Source organism: Anas platyrhynchos, chromosome 3 (genome assembly GCF_047663525.1).
Source record: "Anas platyrhynchos isolate ZD024472 breed Pekin duck chromosome 3, IASCAAS_PekinDuck_T2T, whole genome shotgun sequence".
Lineage (NCBI taxonomy): Eukaryota > Metazoa > Chordata > Aves > Anseriformes > Anatidae > Anas > Anas platyrhynchos.
In genome coordinates, this window is record NC_092589.1 from 48,806,605 (window position 1) to 48,824,237 (window position 17,633).

Here is a 17,633-nt window from a genome sequence, read left to right on the forward strand (position 1 = left end):
ACGGGGATATTAAGTCAAAAGGAGCCACTAATTTGGGTCTCAATTTGATTTTTCAGAGGGGGTGGAAGGCTTTGCCAATCGATGTCTTGGCTATTTACTGATAGCAGACAGATCCTGAAATTCAAAGACCCGAGATGCTATTCCAGGTACTCGGGAGCAGGGAGGGAGGCACTTGCTGTGATGAACAGAGAGAGCTCCATATTTACTGACACAGCACGTGACCCTCCTGCTCATTTCTGCTCTAATCCATCCACTCACTCCGTCACAGGCGCCCTCTCTTCACTGAGGTACTTCCTTCCTCTGTTCCTCAGGCACATAAGCACAAACAATTAATTTCTGCTTGGCAAGCCCAGTCCCCAGCTCTATTCCCTCTGGATTCCCCTAGACCTGCCTGATCCTGCACGTGCTGGCTCAGCCTCCTTCCCAGCAGCTCCTTCTGAGCTCCTTCCCCTCCATCTGTATTCCTTCTCTCCTTAGGGCATCTTTCTGTCACCCGAGAAATATTTACTGAGCTTATACATACTGCCAATTTTCAAAGGCATACGATTTTGGCTATTCTTGTCAAATCAGAAAAATGGAAAAGATACCCCTCTAAAACCAGAGCAATTCTCCTGCCTGAAATACCGTCTTTCAGTCCTGCTTGGTGATGGTAGGACTTTGCAAGGAAAAGTCACCAGAATCTAACATGTACTCTTACTGTAACCCCACTAAGATTTGTCTTTTTTGAGAGTGATGAACTTCACTCTACAGCAGACATCCAGCAGAGAAATTTTCAGCCCAAATCTATGTTTGGGGGATAAGCTAACAAACAAACTTCTAATAAGGAGAGCCAGACAAATCTTGCAGCCTTGCCAGTTATTTACGTGATGAAACCTTCCAAGTTCAAACTGTGCTGTAAAAAGCAGATTTTGGAACATGCTTTATTTTGGAACAAATCATAAGTATAAGAAGTATCAGAAATAGTGTATTTCACCTTGTGAACAGATCCAGATTCTTTATTGAGCTTTAATACTTTACTACTGCACAGTGTGCCTGGAGCATCCTATATATAACATGTTAAAAGGTGGAGAGAGTTGTTGCCTCTCTCACTAAGTGGCTGCAAAGAAAATAAAATTAAATAAAGAAGTTTGAAAGTAGAGTTTCATTGGTAGCTTTGGCGTAGCCAGACAACACAATCCAATCACTCTGGAAGGCAGTGCCAATGTTTTACCCCATGCCAAACTGAACATACCTGAGCATTTCTGAATGTAGCTTACAGCATCTGTAGCATACAGATCCACTGTGACTTTCCAGTTAACTAAGAAAGAAAAGAAAGCCTCATGTATTAACTCAACAATTTGTTCTCCAGATGTCATTGTGGTCAATATTCAGCTATTCTGACAGAGCACAAGTGCAGTACTGGCCAAATACTTCGGATGAGTTTGAGGGGGGAAAAGCATCTAGGTCATTTTATTTTTGAGATGATGGGTAATTAGAACAATACCAAATTCCAGGCTTAAACTTTTCACAAGTGCCAGTAAAACTTCCTGTTCTGTTTGGGTCCATGAGGAGAAGTCAGACATCATCTCATCCCTGTCTAAGTTTCTCTCTCTTAATTTCTTCATGTTTTCTGTGGGAAAGATGACCTTCAGGTCCCAAAAGGAAATTCCATCAAAACTGAGCCTGGAGGCAGCCCTTCATGGCCTTCACACGTGGGTGGGGAGAGGCTCAGACCCAACCAGTCTCCATCTACAGCCACAAACTGGCCATAGAGACATTTGCTTGGCAGATCAAAGGGGTAAGAAATGCCTCAAACTGAGTCAGTTCCTGATACGTCCAGCCACATTACAAATATTTTATATAATTCCAGTCTTCCCTACCCCAAGACTATAAGCAGTGGCCAGGCAGCAGGGCTAGGTGTCTAGCAACCCCACCCCTGGCTTTGCCTTATCTTATTTGGTGTTCAAATGGGAAGTGCAGGTGAGACCCAGCAGGCACATGGGAACAACTTGGTGCATCTGCACAATCTGAAGTGAGCTGATGTCTGATGGCAGAGAAATAAATACTTAATGGCTCGTCTGATCAGGAAGTACAGCTTTCTGGCCTTCTTCGATTTCCTTAGTTTCTGCTCTCAATAAATTGGCTACTTATCCCCATTATTGCTGCTTACATGTTCTTATGGTTCAATTCAAACCATGTCTTATCAGTCACCTACTACTTATTCAAGTTAGACAAGTCCTACTGCTCTGGGGCTTGTTAGATAAGGACAGAAAGGAAAGCGGCCTCAAGACAACTGTAATGCAAAACAAGCAAATGTTTTGATCAACCATTTCCTCGCTTTGTAGAAAATAGTTGCCCCTCTACCCTCCACCCCACGTCAGAATTTAACTTTGGAAATAAAGATTTCACAAAAGGAAAACATTTAAATAGTCAACTGTTTTGATGTTTCACATCTCCAGGAATGAGCTGTTGTTTTTGTTATACTTATTATACACGTCTGTCTTCTAATTACAGGGCAATATTATGGCTTTTACCATAAATTATAAGCAGCTATAAGTAATTTTCCTGAATTTTACAAGTGAAAATGTCACCATCCCTTCATCTCAGTCTCTGGCATGTATACTGATGTATATACACAGAAGAAAAAAAAAAGAGCATTGTTCCATCGGTCATTGGAACAAAGATGAGCTGCTATTAACATTACTTTCAGACTAAGCAGAAGTTTGTGATATCAGATGCCTTTCTCTTTACTCCATCCCCTGCTCATACCGTGTAGAGGTGGCATCAGTCTTGCAACAAAAAAAAAAGGGGGGGGGGGGGAGAGGGCAGAAAACACCACATCCTTGAGACAAATTTTACAGCACTCTGAATGATATGTGTGCTTTTTATGTTTATGAAACCACCATCTAGCGAAAAATAGCAGCCTAATATTTTGACACGAAGGTCATTTGAAAGTTTTACTGCCTGCAAGCCTGATCCATTTTGTTGACAAAAGGCTCTCTCAGGGCTCTTTAAGGTGCCCCAGCCTGCTCGACTTTCTCTCTGTCTAGCATTTCTATTTCCCCTCCTCACCCCCTCCCACCAGACTAATTACCAGCTCATTAAGGCTGTCCTAATGAATTATGTTACAGCATTAAGAAAGAGCTCAGAATAAATGCCCATTTAGGTCTGGGAGGAGGGACAGAGAGATTACTACTTTTGTCAACCTTGCCAGTTGAAGCTAACTTGATCTGACCACATAACACCCAGACCTCTAGCCTCCCCCCCAAAAATCATAAATATTTCAGCTGAAATGAATTTTAGATTGATATAAACATGCTCTTGGGAGGAATTGGCTTCCTAATGCCACGGAAAGAGAAATGCTCAGGAAGGTTATACCATGTGTGCCGGAGCTTATGCTCCCTGAACTGCACTGTGAAGGGCTGAGGAGTGTCAGGGAGGTGGAGGCTATTTCTGCCCTTGTTCAGCATGGTCAGACAGCGAGGCAAATGGACTTGGTGCCAGCCATTTATTAATTAAAAGCGCCTCTGTCATATTTTGGATGACTTCTGACGCCAGGCAGGATGGCCTCTATTTAATGGCCTTCCTCAGCACACAGAAATCATTGCTGTTCCTCGCCAGGAGGAGCAGCGCGGGCTCATCAAGAGCCCCCAGCTCAGCACAGGGAGCAAGGGTGCTCAGCACCCAGGCCAGGGCTGAACTCAACACACTGGTTGCTCAGACCTGAAGCTCTATGTATTGTCCCTTTTTGGAAAAGCAGTTCTTGTATTTTATTAATGTCTCATTATTCTCCTGTTAAACAGGTATATAGACCTGGGCCTTTGGCTCTGGCTCTCTGGAGGGATTTTACTCTCTGGAATATGTTTGCTCTCCTCCTCAGGGGGCCTTTTGATGGAAGTAGATGTACCTCACTGCAGAGCAAAAGCAAACACGATGGTGCAAAAAAGTCTTTCCCTGAGACACAGAGATCCAAAAAAATATACGGTGCTATAAATTGGCCCGAATTTCCTCCAAATACACTACCCAGATTCATTTTCACTACTTGCATGTGATGTTTTCAATTACAATCGAGGCAGCAGTTTGCACACTTTTTGAAGCTGGGTCTGTAACTGGTAAGTGTATGCTAAATATACAAATTAGCATAAGATTGCTGAACTTGACACAGGGAAGAATTCATTCTATTCTCCTGGAATCATCTATTTTTTGAGAACTCTAATTACTTTCAGGTTTTGGTGAAGAATCATTAAAAGCAGATTAGTTAATACACAGTGGCCTCTGTATTATTGTATTTTTTTTTTCCAAGTGCTTCTTCAGAAGAAGTCTAAGATTGTATTTTCCCCACAGACAGCAGAAAATGCTCATTTTTAGGGAAATCTTTGAACTGTGCCATATTGCATTTTTAATGGATTCATTAGCACCAAGCAAGGGTAAATATACATGCAAGCCTGTGAGCTGACATTTCCATGCAGACCTCAAAACCTTTTTAGCAGCAAAGGTAATAATTTAAGCTGTCTCTTGAAATAAGAGGCCACACCAATCTAGAATTTTTGTACTTTAAAACCTGTCAATAACTGACTACTCTTTAGTAAGTGCTAAGCTGCCTCTAGGCAGCCTGCACACCTAAACGCAGCTACTTTCTGGCCAGAAACAGCCTGCAATGCCTTTTTTTTTTTTTTAAATAAACAAACATGCACACACACATAAGATTTTAAGTGTTACAAGCTAACCCTTGCTTTATGCCTATTCATCGTCTTCTGCTCATAAGACTTAATAATTGCACTCATACATGTGTGTACAACTCTATGCGTTACACAGACATGTGCATAACTGTTGTATATATAAACAGAAAATATTAGAGACATTTTCCACACGATGAGGGAGCCTAGCAGCCAAGCAGTAGATTATTCTTATCGCTCTTCTACAGTAAAGCAGGAGAGACAAGGCGAGAGCACAGAAGGCAATTTCTGCCAGAGCAGCAGATGACAGAGTTGTTGCAGGACAAACAAAAAATGAAATAAAATTCCTTTCCTCAACACATTCCTCCCCCATCCCACATTTCTTAATTTTTATTTAACTTTGGCCTTTGTCTTTTTTTTTTTCCTTCCTTCTCCTTTAAAAAAAAAACAAAGAAGCAGCTGATTGGGAAGGGGAGAAGTGGGAGCAATCTTCCTATCCCCTCTGCCCCCTCCACGGGGTAGGTGCAGGCATGCCAGCGGTGGAGCGACAGAGGCTGCCCAGCCCCTGACAGCGAGGTGTGTGGGTGAATTGGGCGGCAGCGGTATCGGCTGGGGCCATCGGCACGTCCCGCTGCCTATCAGTGCTGTGCCTGGCAGCTGGGGAGATACATTTAGATAAAGCAGCCAGCAATCGTTGATAACAAGTCCCTCAAATGTCAGGCAGCACAAAGGGCAGCATTGATTGCTGCTGTACAGCCCGCCTTTCCTTTTCTTTGGTGCTCTATTTTTCCCCCTCTTTTTAATATAGCAAAGACTCTGGCTGGGATAATCTGCCTGCAGAAAAGGCCATTGTGCTGCTACATGCATTGTGTTATTCACTAAATAGAATTTATCAATGTTTCTCGGATTCCTTTTCCTTTCTCTTCCCCTCCATCCCCGAGCTGCTCCCCAGCCTCCTCTCATAGGTGGGCCCTATCCAGCAAAGGACAGACAGCGAGTCCTGGATCATACATACGGACTCTTTGAAACCTATGGTATAGATTTCCTCTTCTCTCCCCCGCAGCTTTGGATGGGTGCCTGAAACCAACACGTATCTCAGCTTTCATTTACTTCTGACATGGAACAGATAGAGCTGACATTTTGGAACCATTTCATCCCCATAGTTGAGTCTGTCTGAAAATGCCAAGTATTTTGAATCTCAGGGGTTCAACACATTCTCACATTTGAGGCACCCAGGTCCAGCCCTGGCAACATGCAAAGCTCAAAAAGCCAGTTAACCCCAAGATGCGTAACCACCTTTGGCAGAGGCTGATGCCTGGCCCGGGGCAGCCCAGGTCCTGCCCGAGCCAGAGCCCAGACTTCGTGATGGGAACCAGCTCCAGAAGATATGCAATGTAAAGGGAGAAACTGAGGGGGCACACAAGAGCAAGGGTCTCCTGTGCTCCAGTTGTTGATGTGTCTAGTGGTTTTCTTCAATTTTTTATCCACATTTTATTACAGAAAGTGTGGATGACGTATTGTCCATTCACACAGCCCAGCAACCCCACCGAGCAGCAGCAATCACCAGCAGGCCCCTGGAAATTCAAGCAGTGGCACGTTGCCCAGGGCTGCCCCCTCACTAACCACAGGTCCCTTCTTCTTCACACCCAGCGGAGAAGGGGGAACCAGTCTGCAGCACAAGAAGGGGCCTCAGCACTCAGGCGCGCTCTCTGCATTCACATCAATGCTCCCCCTCTGGCTGTCTTTTAAACTGATGTGAATTTAAAGCCAAATCTTTGCTTCAGTAATGAACAGACTGTTCTCAGCTATATAAAAAAAAAATTACAATCCCTGACACTTTATAATCATCATTTTAATTATTGTAATTTTAGAACTCATACTTCACCAATAATAGGGCTCAAACAAAAAGTGTGGTGTCCCCAGAGAGATAAATGACAATGGGTTTTGTCTCATATGCTTGCTATAATTATGACTATTTGATCTGATGCAGTTTTACGCTTTTATGGTTGCAGCAGTGGCGTTTTGAATGCAAACCTCCAGGCCTGGAGGACCAGGCCTGGCTCCTTACACAGAGAAATTTCTACTGCTGGAGCTCTTGCCCTGAGACACAGAGCTGGCCACAGCTGCAACTGGCCTCCCTGGGCAGCAGCTGCTCTGCAGGGAGAGCAGGATGCTCCTAGGGAGCACACTCAGTGCTGACAGCCTTATCAGCTCCCAAAAGCTATGTGTGCAGGATGAGTCCTCCGGGGAACAGATCACATGGGCCAGGAGCAATGCCTTGTTCTGTGTTTACCAGGACAAGCCAACATGACACCTGTCCTCTCTCAAACCAAAGGTCTGCCTCTCCTGATAGCTGGCCCTACGCTGACAACAGCGGCAGCAACTGCCTGGGGATGAGCAAAGGAATTACAGCGTGGGTGGGAGTACAGGGGCAGGGATGGTGTCGTACCTCTGTGCTGCACTGTCCCACTGCCCAGCCAGAGATTGTCCTTGCAGCTCTGTTTAGGGCTGCTTAGCAGCAGTGCCTGATGGATTTTTATTTTTTTTCCCTACCCTGGGTTTGCCCTAGCATTTTTGAAGGCAGATTTGCAGTACAAGTATAGTAAAGTGTTTCCCTTTTTAAAAATAAACACTAGTATTTTTGATATAAAAAGGGATTGTTGACAGAAGAGAAAAAAGAGAAAAAAAAAAAAAGGATTTTCTCCATGGAAATGGGGGTTGGCAGTTCCTGTGGCACAGCAATCTTTCATACTTTTTCCTTCAAGCCTGCAAGTGAAGGGGACAGGAGAGAGTTTGTCTTTTCAGAAGCAGCTCCTTTGATCAGAGTCATTCACTCTGGAGAATGGAATATTGAATTCCTTTTGCAGTCAGGCTGTGTTTAAGCGCTTTTGAGTCTGGCTGCAGTTTGTGGACTTTGTGAAACATGAGTATCCCTCCTGCCTCCCCTCTGCCTTTCTTCCCTGACATAGGGATTTTCAAAGGGCATAGCACTGCCTGACCTGAGAAACAGGGTGTTCTAAAACATCCCTGGCCATTTATATCTCACTTCATTATGCAGGGAAAGCTGGTGGAAATACTGCAGTTCTCAATTTGGGGGACTGTATTGTCACCCCAAGGTTGTGGACAGAAGGTGCAGGAGGGGGAAAGTAGTAGATGTGTGGCTCACGTTTAAATTCAGGAGTAACCTCTGTCACTAAAGTGAAAGGAACAGAAAAAAATCTGTAAAACTCTTATGATTCAATTTTTGGCAACAGACAGTATTTTCAATTATCCTGAGTGTCTGTTAATGCTGATACAAGTCTGCTGTTTTTTTCCATTGCAAACCACAAATTTCAAGAGGGCATAAAACTCCACTTTGCAAATGCTTGGCCTGAAGTGAAACTTGGCAGTTAAAGGTCTTATAATAATCTTTGTTTAAAACTAAGTTAATTAAATCTGGGTTTAAGAAGAGTTGACCATTTTCAAGTTACAGAATAATGCCAGCACTTAATTGCACCTCTTATCCAAAAATCCTCAAGTACCAAGGCATCACTTGAGCTGCAGAGCACATCTTCAAGGTTCATCTCCCCCCGCCTTCCACAACCCTCAGAGCAGGAAAGAGCTGGTCTGGGTCTCCCTCACAAAAGCTGCTCACAGCCCTTCGTGCTCCAGCAGAGACAGCAGACCCACAGCACAGCCTGGGCACCACTAACCCCTCTGCTGCCCAGCCCAGAGCTTCCCTACAGCACCAAGAGCCACCACATAGTCACTGTGTGCTGAACCTCTGCTCTGCACAGCTCCATTTTTGCCCAGGTGAAACCAAGCGCACAGGGTTGATGATAAATTGAGGGCAGGGAGCTTAAATGCTTCAGTTAAATTGCACAGTAAATTAGAGACAGAAAAAATCAGGAATATAGTTCTGTTGTGAGTTCCAGTCAACTTCCATATGAGGGAGGGAGATACCGCTCCAGAGGCTCTCATTTTAAAACATATCTGTTCCCAAAGCTGAAAAATCTAATCAATTCATCCATACTGTGGACTAATTACTTTTGCTATTTTGTATTGCAGCGAGGACAGGGAGGGAACAAAATATACTTGGTCTGCTCAAGAGTGGCTACTCTACTACATGCAACACAGAAAAATGACTGTATTTTATCAAGGCATGAAATTGCTTTAAGAAACAGAAATAAGAAAGAACAGTTAGTGCCAAGAGTGGAAAAATACTGCTGTGACAAGATGCTTTTTAACTGCACTTAGAACCAAGTTTTATAAGGACAGATCCATCTTCTCCCTGTTTTATAGCTGAGAAAACTTGAGGAAGCGGTTTTGGCTTGTTTGAAGTCAGGGGCTTAAGAAGCGTAAATTTTAGTTCAAGCTGGCCCCCACCCCATCCCCCTGTGCACACCCAGCCCTCACGGGTTATCTGCCAGTGAGGCAAACAGCCTGTTGGACTTTTTGCTCTGTAGACAAGACTACAGCCATGAGAACAGCCACAAGGATACAGCAAAGTTTTGCACATTGATGTTTACTTATCAAAGAGAAGATAAACACAAAAATTCAGGCAAGATACCAGCAGCCTCCCCCGATAGCGCAGGAATACTCAGAAGCCTCGCTCTGGGTTGCAAGCCTTTCACAAGCACACTGCCTGACGAAAGCCTTGCAAGCACCACTCAGCAAACACTGGGCTATCTGGATTTTGTGTGCCTCCTTGTTTGTGTGCTTTACCCATGATTCAGCTTCCCTCACTGACAAGGCCTCACGCGCAGGCCCCTGTGCCCGAGCTCCTTTCACGATACAGGCCTAAGCAAATTTGGGTAGGGCAGCCCTTTGGGAGCAGTTGATTTCTCCTTCCAGGAATGGCATCTGCGGACATTCAAGAGGCACAAACAATAGTGCCTTGACCAGGAGCTACCTGTGAGGAACAACTACTTCAGTCAGAGCTGTATAAATAATTTCAGTTTAGTTAACACTGTGTAATTACAGCAGTGGAAATTCTTAGGGAAAAAAAAAAAAAAAAAAAATCAATCCTCATGTGAGCTAAACCAGGACAGGGCCTATTTCTTCATGTGAGTGGCAATCTGGGAGTGCCAACGATGGCTTGCACAGTGAGGAACTGGTTCCTGAGTTAGACCTCTGGGCACTACCATAATACAAGCAGCACAAGTAATCCCTGGCCTACCTCCGCACCTCAGCAGCCTATGGTGGGCACACAAAGGCGCTGGTGGGATTCAGGGACCTGGGCTCATTCCTCTCTGCTACTTTTTGCAGCATCTCAAAGTTCCTGTTGTGTTTACAATTAGTAGTTTTTTAACCTGTTCCCTTTTCAACTGTCTCCAAACATTATTGCACAGCATGGAGGAGGGCCTGCTGAAGAATGTGACTCCATGGTATGAACAGGACTCTACTTTACAGGGCTGCTGGCAGAAGGATGGGAGGTTCTAGAAGACACCAACCCCAAAGGCCCTTCTGGTAATATGCAGCAACAGCTAGAGGGCTAAGAAATTTTTCATGAGTTTTGGGGTGGTTTTTTTTGTTTGTTTGTTTTGAGTCCCTGTAGAGTCCTGCTGTCAGATCCTACCAAACAGCACCAGCTACAGGGATTGTACAGCGAGTTACCTTCCACAAATCCACTTCCTACTTACTGATGCTGTAGGGTGCTCCCATCCAAGATCCACAACGTGAGGCCCAGCGACCTCTTCTCCCATTGCTCTCACTCTGGGAAGAACTAGGGGCATTTGGTACATTTCTTCCCCAAAGGGGCATGGGCTTTCATGTTTGGTTTTGGCCTTGTGCCATATACAGCTAGGCAGGGGAAGCACGAGGGACACCGAGTGGAAATGAAGCTGTACATGGTTTAGTTGAAGCCCAGCAAAAGCAGTCTTAAGACAGTTACTAGAGGCAGAGCTCACCTTTCCCATCATAGATCATTCTATGTAAAACAAGCCCTGAACGAATCCAGAACAACTCATATAGCCCAAAGACATGGGGGAAAGTACCTGCTCTGTGTAGATATCCAAGATACTCATGTGCTGTGAGGCCACTTGCAGACTCAAAGTGTACACTCATGCTCAAAATGCCAATACAAAAGGAGAGGTGGGTATTTGGAAACATTCTGTTTTGCCTTTGAGCACATAGCCATATCAGGATATAGATAACTGTGAGAAGTAGCCAAGAGCATCATTGCTTATTAGCAGTTTCTGAAGAGGTATATCAAAGTATTATTTATGGTCTAAAATTATGTAGGATCTAACAAGGGAGAGAGAGGAAAACGATACCTCTGCAGGTTATCACAGTTAGCAATTAGGTGAGTGGAAATGGGATTATGAAAGTTATGAAAGGCTTGATTTGTCAGCTGGAGTGGAGTGCAGAAAACGTGATAGATTGACGGGGGAAAACCATTTTTCTTCAGCTAGGAGAGCAAGGAAGTAGAGGGAAGTAGCAAAGGGAGGAAAAAAGGCAGCAAACTTGCCCACTAGGGAGACCTGGAGTCACTAGGAGGCTGAGGTCTGTTTTCATTTTGATCCACATGCTTATGCAGGATTTTTTCCAGGGTGGAGAGAACGCAAATATAATTTTACTTATTTTCTAGTACTTTACACTGCTCTGGTACGTAAGGTTCCTACCACCACAGTGACTTTGCAGTAACAGCTGGCTTGGGTTTTCCCCTCACAAGCTTGTTCACTCCCCTCTCTACCCCTCCACCATTTGAGGAGCTGTCACCCCCTTCCTCACTGCAAGGGAAAAAACTCCTTTCCAAATGAGCAGGGGTATGACGTTCTGTTTCTGTCTCTTCTCTGCAATACAAGGGCTAGGCAAGGTGCTAAGATCAACTGTATCAAGAAGAGAATGGGAAAAAAAAAAAAACAAAAAAAACCACAGAAAATAAATATTCAGAAATCCAAAAAAGACATAGGCAGCTTTAACAATGCCTCTCCCAAATGCAAAGAACGATACATTTTGCCTCAGTAATTATAAGTTGGTAAAAAAGGTAATGTGCTTTCATAAATGTGTATTATAAACAAAATATTTTTCTTCATGTCTAATCAGGGTTGATTTAGAAAGCAGTCAGCACGCTTCTGTGTCTCCCAGCCTCTTCTTGAATCTGATACCTAATCCAAGTCTCAAATGCAGAGAGGTAGAATGCCAATGATTCAGGTAAAAATGCAAAAAGCAGCGGTAGCTCTTGCCTCTGGCATTGTAGAAGTCGAAGCACTGTAGCAGATCCTACCACCTAATGAGTAGGAAGAAGGGGAGCTCTCACCTCCGAGATACAGACTTCCTTAAAAGATTTGGCATCAAGGCTGCAGCTCCCAGGCAAGAATCTGCTCTCAACCCCCCTCAAGCAACTGGATGAAGCCAAGCTTTGAATGTCAGGCCCTGTCATCGTAGACACAGCACAAATGCCCTGCAGTAATGCCACCACCAAGGCAGCACTCAGTTGTCAGAACACCAGCCGCACATTTCATAAGAAAACCAGTAAATATGACAGCACTTGAATATGAATCTGGAGACAAAGCAGAAACTGCAATCGATTGAGAACACGCAAGTCAAGACTGAGAAAAATAACAGTTTTCAGAGGGCTTTTTAGTACAGATGCAGTAACTCGTTAAGTGTCACGAAGATGAAGGACTCAGCACAAGCTGCAGCAGGCCTTGCAAGGCTGGACTTTGAAGCAGTAACTCAAGGACCTGCAACACAGCCAGCACTGGTCTGTGAGTAGTCCTGCCCAGACACCCTGCTCAGAGGCTTTTTGGTCACTACAGGCAAGACTCCCCTCAGTTAGATAACTATACAAAGGGTAGTTATGTAAATTTAAGCAAGTCATCTATGGCTTTCTCTGCAGCTAGAGCAAGCTAAATTTGAGTGACAAACCATTCTGCCTATTTTACACATCCTTCCACAGAGTGCTGAGCTGCCCTCAGAACGCACCTCTTCTGGCTATAGAGGGTGCTTAGACAGCTGGCTGAGACCCGATGACTACATTTTAGATGGTAAAAAGCTATTTTAGAGGAAACTAAGACTAATTGTTGACCCTGCATTCTGACTGAGTGGTTTCATTGAAATCCGACTCATGTACCAGTTTCTCTTATACAAACATCCAGCAGAATACAAGGAAAGCCTATAACCTTACTATAAAGTTAAATAGAGGTTCACCTTTCTGCTTTTTAGTGCTCTTCTGCATTGTTAAAGTTGGAGATTGGCCTATTATATTCTATGCAATTTTACTGCTCTGTGTGGAGCTAACCAGCTCTGCACATCAGACATCTAACATATGTTGTTTATGTAACACTTTCAGCTGTGTTGCTACTCTCTCTGAACTGAATAGTTCCCAAAAATTTAGGATCTTGCAAATTGTTCTATCAGGAGGAAGAATTGGCAGTGGATCCTGGTATCTCTTATAGAAATCCTGCTCCCTGTCAAGGAACACCAAGTCCCATTCACTGGGTGTCACACGACAGATCATTTCATTTGCATCTTCCTACCATCACACAACCTTAAAAAACCTCTATCCCCCGTAGCTGCAGGATTACAGCTAACTTGTGTAACACAAACTTTTCCTCCATGTATTTCTCCCCTGCCATTTTTGAGTCCAAGTGGTTCTTCTGCACTATGGATATCTGAAGCATGGAGGACGTCCCCCATAGCCCAGGCACTAACATGAATCTAGACCTCTGCCAGAAAAGCTTCATGATGCCCCAAAGGGTTCAGCCATTTCTACTGTTTCAGGAGAGGACTGCAAATGTCCCTAAACTCAAAATAGTTATCACTGTCTCATGTTGTAATCCGAGGCTGTAGTGATGGGAACTTTTTTTAGTGTGCGCACGCGGTCATAGATGGGTCAAGATATACTGGGAACTCTGGATCACTGCAATGAACAAACCAGTAACTAATAATATTAGCAGGACCTTTCCACTTTGATGTCTATTCATTCTAATACATACATCCAAAAGAGATGCCAGAGTGATGTAGAATAGTTTGGGTTTTATTCAAACCGTATACATTTGGATTCATGTTTCATTGCCCTGCTGCATCTAGAATACGTAATGAGAAAACCATGTACACCGCTATCTCCAGCTTCTTGTCAACGCTACAAAGCACTCACAGGGTTACTCATGTCATTGTTATGAAGTTATTAAAACCCTGGGGTACACAGAGGCAGCCTGCAGACTGCTTCTATTTCTGGTACTGGCTTGACATCTTGGGGAAAACACCATCCTCTAAGTGGTATGAGGCTCCCACAGAAACTATGCTGTTATCTTAAACTCACCCTCTCCTAGTAGTGAGTCCCCAGTGGCCACTTGTGGAGGTCTCACAGGTACATTTTATGTCTTGTAAGAGCCTGCCTCAGTAAAACAGGCCTTTGTTCTCAGGACCGTAGCTCTGAAAGCAAAATAAAGGATGATGTCCTGGATGGAGTGAGTCCAGGAAGGCACAGGAGAGCTCTGCTGCCCCTGTCTGAATCTCTCACATTCAGCACATGCTCCTCTGGAAAGAACATCCAGAAAAGTCTCTCACCCCAGCCAGAATAAGAGTGCTTCTTATCTACAAAACTGACTTGAACTTCTAAAGCAAAATTATAAATAACAAGAGAAAGTGAACTGAAGGATAAAGCCACAAGATCCTTTCTACATTTCAAAACAGAACTGGAATCTTATTAACATTTAAATTAATTGACCATCTAGATTGTGGAATCCTTATGAACTGCTGTACTCTGGGCAGAAATGAATCTTGACCTTCATTACTGAAAGGTGCCCTGCTTATGACAGGGTACTTGGGAAGCCAGAGAAGCAGATGCTCTCTGAACCAACATCTCTTCTCTGGTTGCCTGCAGTCAGGAGGAACTAGGTGAGCCAGGTAATTTTTGCTACTTCTATTCTCCTTAATAACAATGTTAATATATTGGCAACAGCAGGAAAAAAAAAAAGCCACCAGCACAGCAGTTAGCTGTTTAGGTCAGCACCCTGCAGTGAGCAGTTATCTGCCTATTTTGTATCTAAGGAGATAAGAAATACTCATCCCAGTCTGAACAGCCACCACACACCTGCAGAAATGCCTCCATCAGAAGTGGGATCACATGCATGGGGACCACCCTGCCAACAGCAGCACTTCTGCAGTCTCTGCTTGAGATCTGCAGCCTGGCTCTGCTCCTCCTTACCATGGCACAGCAGGACCAGGCTCTGCACCCCCGCATCTCTCCACCCCAGCAGAGAGAAAAAGGCATGTCTCTTCCTGACTTAGGATAAGAAACGACAACAGACAAGAGACACAGTAGGGATGAGTATCTTCAGGAAGAGGAAGATAGCGAGGCAGTCAAGGGAAAGGTGAAGCATGGAAGAAAAACAGCAACCATGGCTTCTCAAAGCACTCAAAACTGCAAAGACCTTCAAATTCCCTGATATTTCACTCTACCTTCTCTCAAGAAGTCCCATTATCTATTCCCAACCCTTCATTGCTCTAGAAACCAAACTGTTCAAATGGAAATTACTTCCAGCCCATTCCCTTGGGCTGCATTATGCAGCAAATGAGCGCAGAGATCCCACAATGGCTTTCAAATCCTTGTACAGAGATCCCCAAGTCTTGAACTTTATCTTCATAGAATGAGCTGTTGACCAGCAGAGACTCTTCAGAGTAATCCTTGATTAATACAGTAAAGTGGGACACTTCCAGGTATCAGCCCCACACTCTTCTAGTCTCCTGATGAGGCCTGTCGAATGGATGTGGCCGTACTTCCGTGGCATGACCAACCATTTTAGCAGTCAAGTAATCTTGTATTCTAATCACATCTACAACTGAGGACTCACACAAGCACCTTTCATGTGATTACTTCCTTTCTAGTAAGTAGCTTTTAGGAAGAAGAACTAAAAACATGAAATGAATACACATCAAACCAGGAAGCAGAGGAAAAAAGCTGACAGAAGTCATGACTCCTCAGCTCAGCATGCATTCTGGCAGTGCAGGCTTTAGTTACAGTGATACAAGACATGCCCAAAAATTAAGAAAAATTCATGTGCCAGTGATTGTAAGGGAACAGTAATTAGTCACAGGCAATGACAACAAAACTTCTAATGGAGCAACACTAGCATTCATGTCTTAATAAAGTTTTTTAAAAAAAAGCCATTATCAGCAAGAATGTGCTTGCTGATCCAGACACAAAGGCTGAGTCAAGCTGAACCTAGTTATTGAAGATGACTTTCAGGTATCTCTGCTGATGCTCCTGCTGAGCATGAAGGCAGCCTCAATCTGCATTGTTCTGAGCAAGCTCTGATGAGCAGCTTGTCCATGAGAACTTGGCTGCTATTGAAAACAAAACAAAAAAAAATAAAACAAAAACAGCTTGTGTGTTACAGCATATTTAACTTACACAGGCCAGCTCAAACAGTACAAATGACTCATTTGCATAATCACACTTCAGAGTGGAATAGGCACATCGCTGCAAGGCCACTATCTCCAATTCCTCCCCTAGTCCTCCAGTGGGACCATAGAGAACAGCTCAGCTCATTAACAACGGTGGTGGTAAGAGCCCCAGAAGTCTCAGCCTCATACATACTTGAGCAAGCACAGCACTGACATGGATGTAGCCACCTGAGCGTAATTTCAGTGTATCCTCAATCTCTTAAACTGTATTGACTTAATGTAAAGATATATTACCTCAGCTTTGCAGTAAAGGCAAACCCTCAGCATTTATCCTCTGCTTCTTTTCCACAACATTTACTGATTTCACAGAGTATAAATCCAGGGACAAGAACGTAATCTTAACTCAAAGTAATTCATGGAAATATTGAATGCCAGCAGACAGCACCTCTCCCCCTGTCCCCCCCAAACCCCCAAAGTTCCAAAAATTCAAGTAATTCTGCGGACAATTAGTGATGAAGAACTCCAAGTTCACGTTAATTGTTTTTCATTAAAAATAGTTTTTTCTCCCTAGCATTATCTACAAAGGCTTATTGTACCAGCAAACTCATATCTGAATTCCTGTCATCATATGCTCCAGCTTTGCGGCTGAATAATACTGTAAATCTTAGATCACCACCTGAATGGTCTTTTATAAGAAGAGAGTACAAAATATAAAGTAATAAAAAGTGATAGAAATTTTATTTTAAGGACTCACTATCCAATGGACAATAACCCTCTGTATTCATTCTGCTATATGACAATAACCAGAGGATTTTACCTAACCGGAATCTAAAGAAGCCAGCTCTGCCTGCCTCTCCCATGGGATGCTCTCATGCAAGCCCTGAAGTTGCAAAGTCATCCGGTAGGTGATCACAGCAATCAAAAAGTTGGATGACTATAAATGGTGTGACTTTCTTAGCCAACCAAAAACCTGAACTTCTTGTTCTGGAGGAAAGGAACAGAAATAAGAGTCAGAAAGCAAGCAGGGGGAATATAAAATAATACAGACAACACATTGGAGTCTCAATAAGGACAAAAAAGGAGCAATAAAGGATAAGAAACAACCCAGAATTGGATTACCAAGTACAGTCTTTTACTAGATTCCTGCTGTATATCCTGCTTTATATTGCATTTCACCAGAGGACAGACTTTAGTATGAGCATGGGAAGGAGGGTTACATGTGTATGTGTGCGTTGGTGAGAAATATTAATGAGAGAAGTGAGAATTTAACATTTATTGAATGATTGTTTCTTCTTTCAGTCTCAGAAATACCATTACCTGTAACATTTTTCTTTTAAAAGTGTAGAGAGTGCTTTTCCTTTCTGCTGTTTTTCAGGGAGCAGGAAATAGCATAAACTCACCATTATCTAGTAGTGCTTTGAAGATGCTGAGACAGAATTGGGCAAATCCATTAGGACCTGTTTTGGTGAGAAAGGTGGGACAAGAAGTCTCCTTACTCCAAAGGCTGCCTAACTTTAAAAAAAACAGTGCAAGGGTACATGATGCCAAGGCTCAGAAGTTTCACCTCATTCTACTACTAGGAGTAGCTGTAAATTCACTGATTCCATGTCCAGAGTCATCAAGCAATTCAGGTCATTTAAATGA

The 17,633-nt window shown here is 43.5% G+C and overlaps 1 protein-coding gene across 27 annotated transcripts in view; it reads right to left on the bottom strand.

Moving 5' to 3' along the window:
* Positions 1-17,633, bottom strand: part of QKI (QKI, KH domain containing RNA binding) — a 449,819-nt gene that overhangs the window by 160,869 nt on the left and 271,317 nt on the right. For 2 of the 27 annotated variants that reach the window (XM_072035849.1, XM_072035870.1), the window contains exon 18: positions 1,232-1,297. The exons of the other annotated variants lie outside the window; for them this stretch is intronic. The gene's annotated coding sequence lies outside the window, so the exon portion shown is untranslated. The remainder of the gene's footprint in view (positions 1-1,231; positions 1,298-17,633) is intronic. 27 annotated transcript variants of the gene reach the window in all.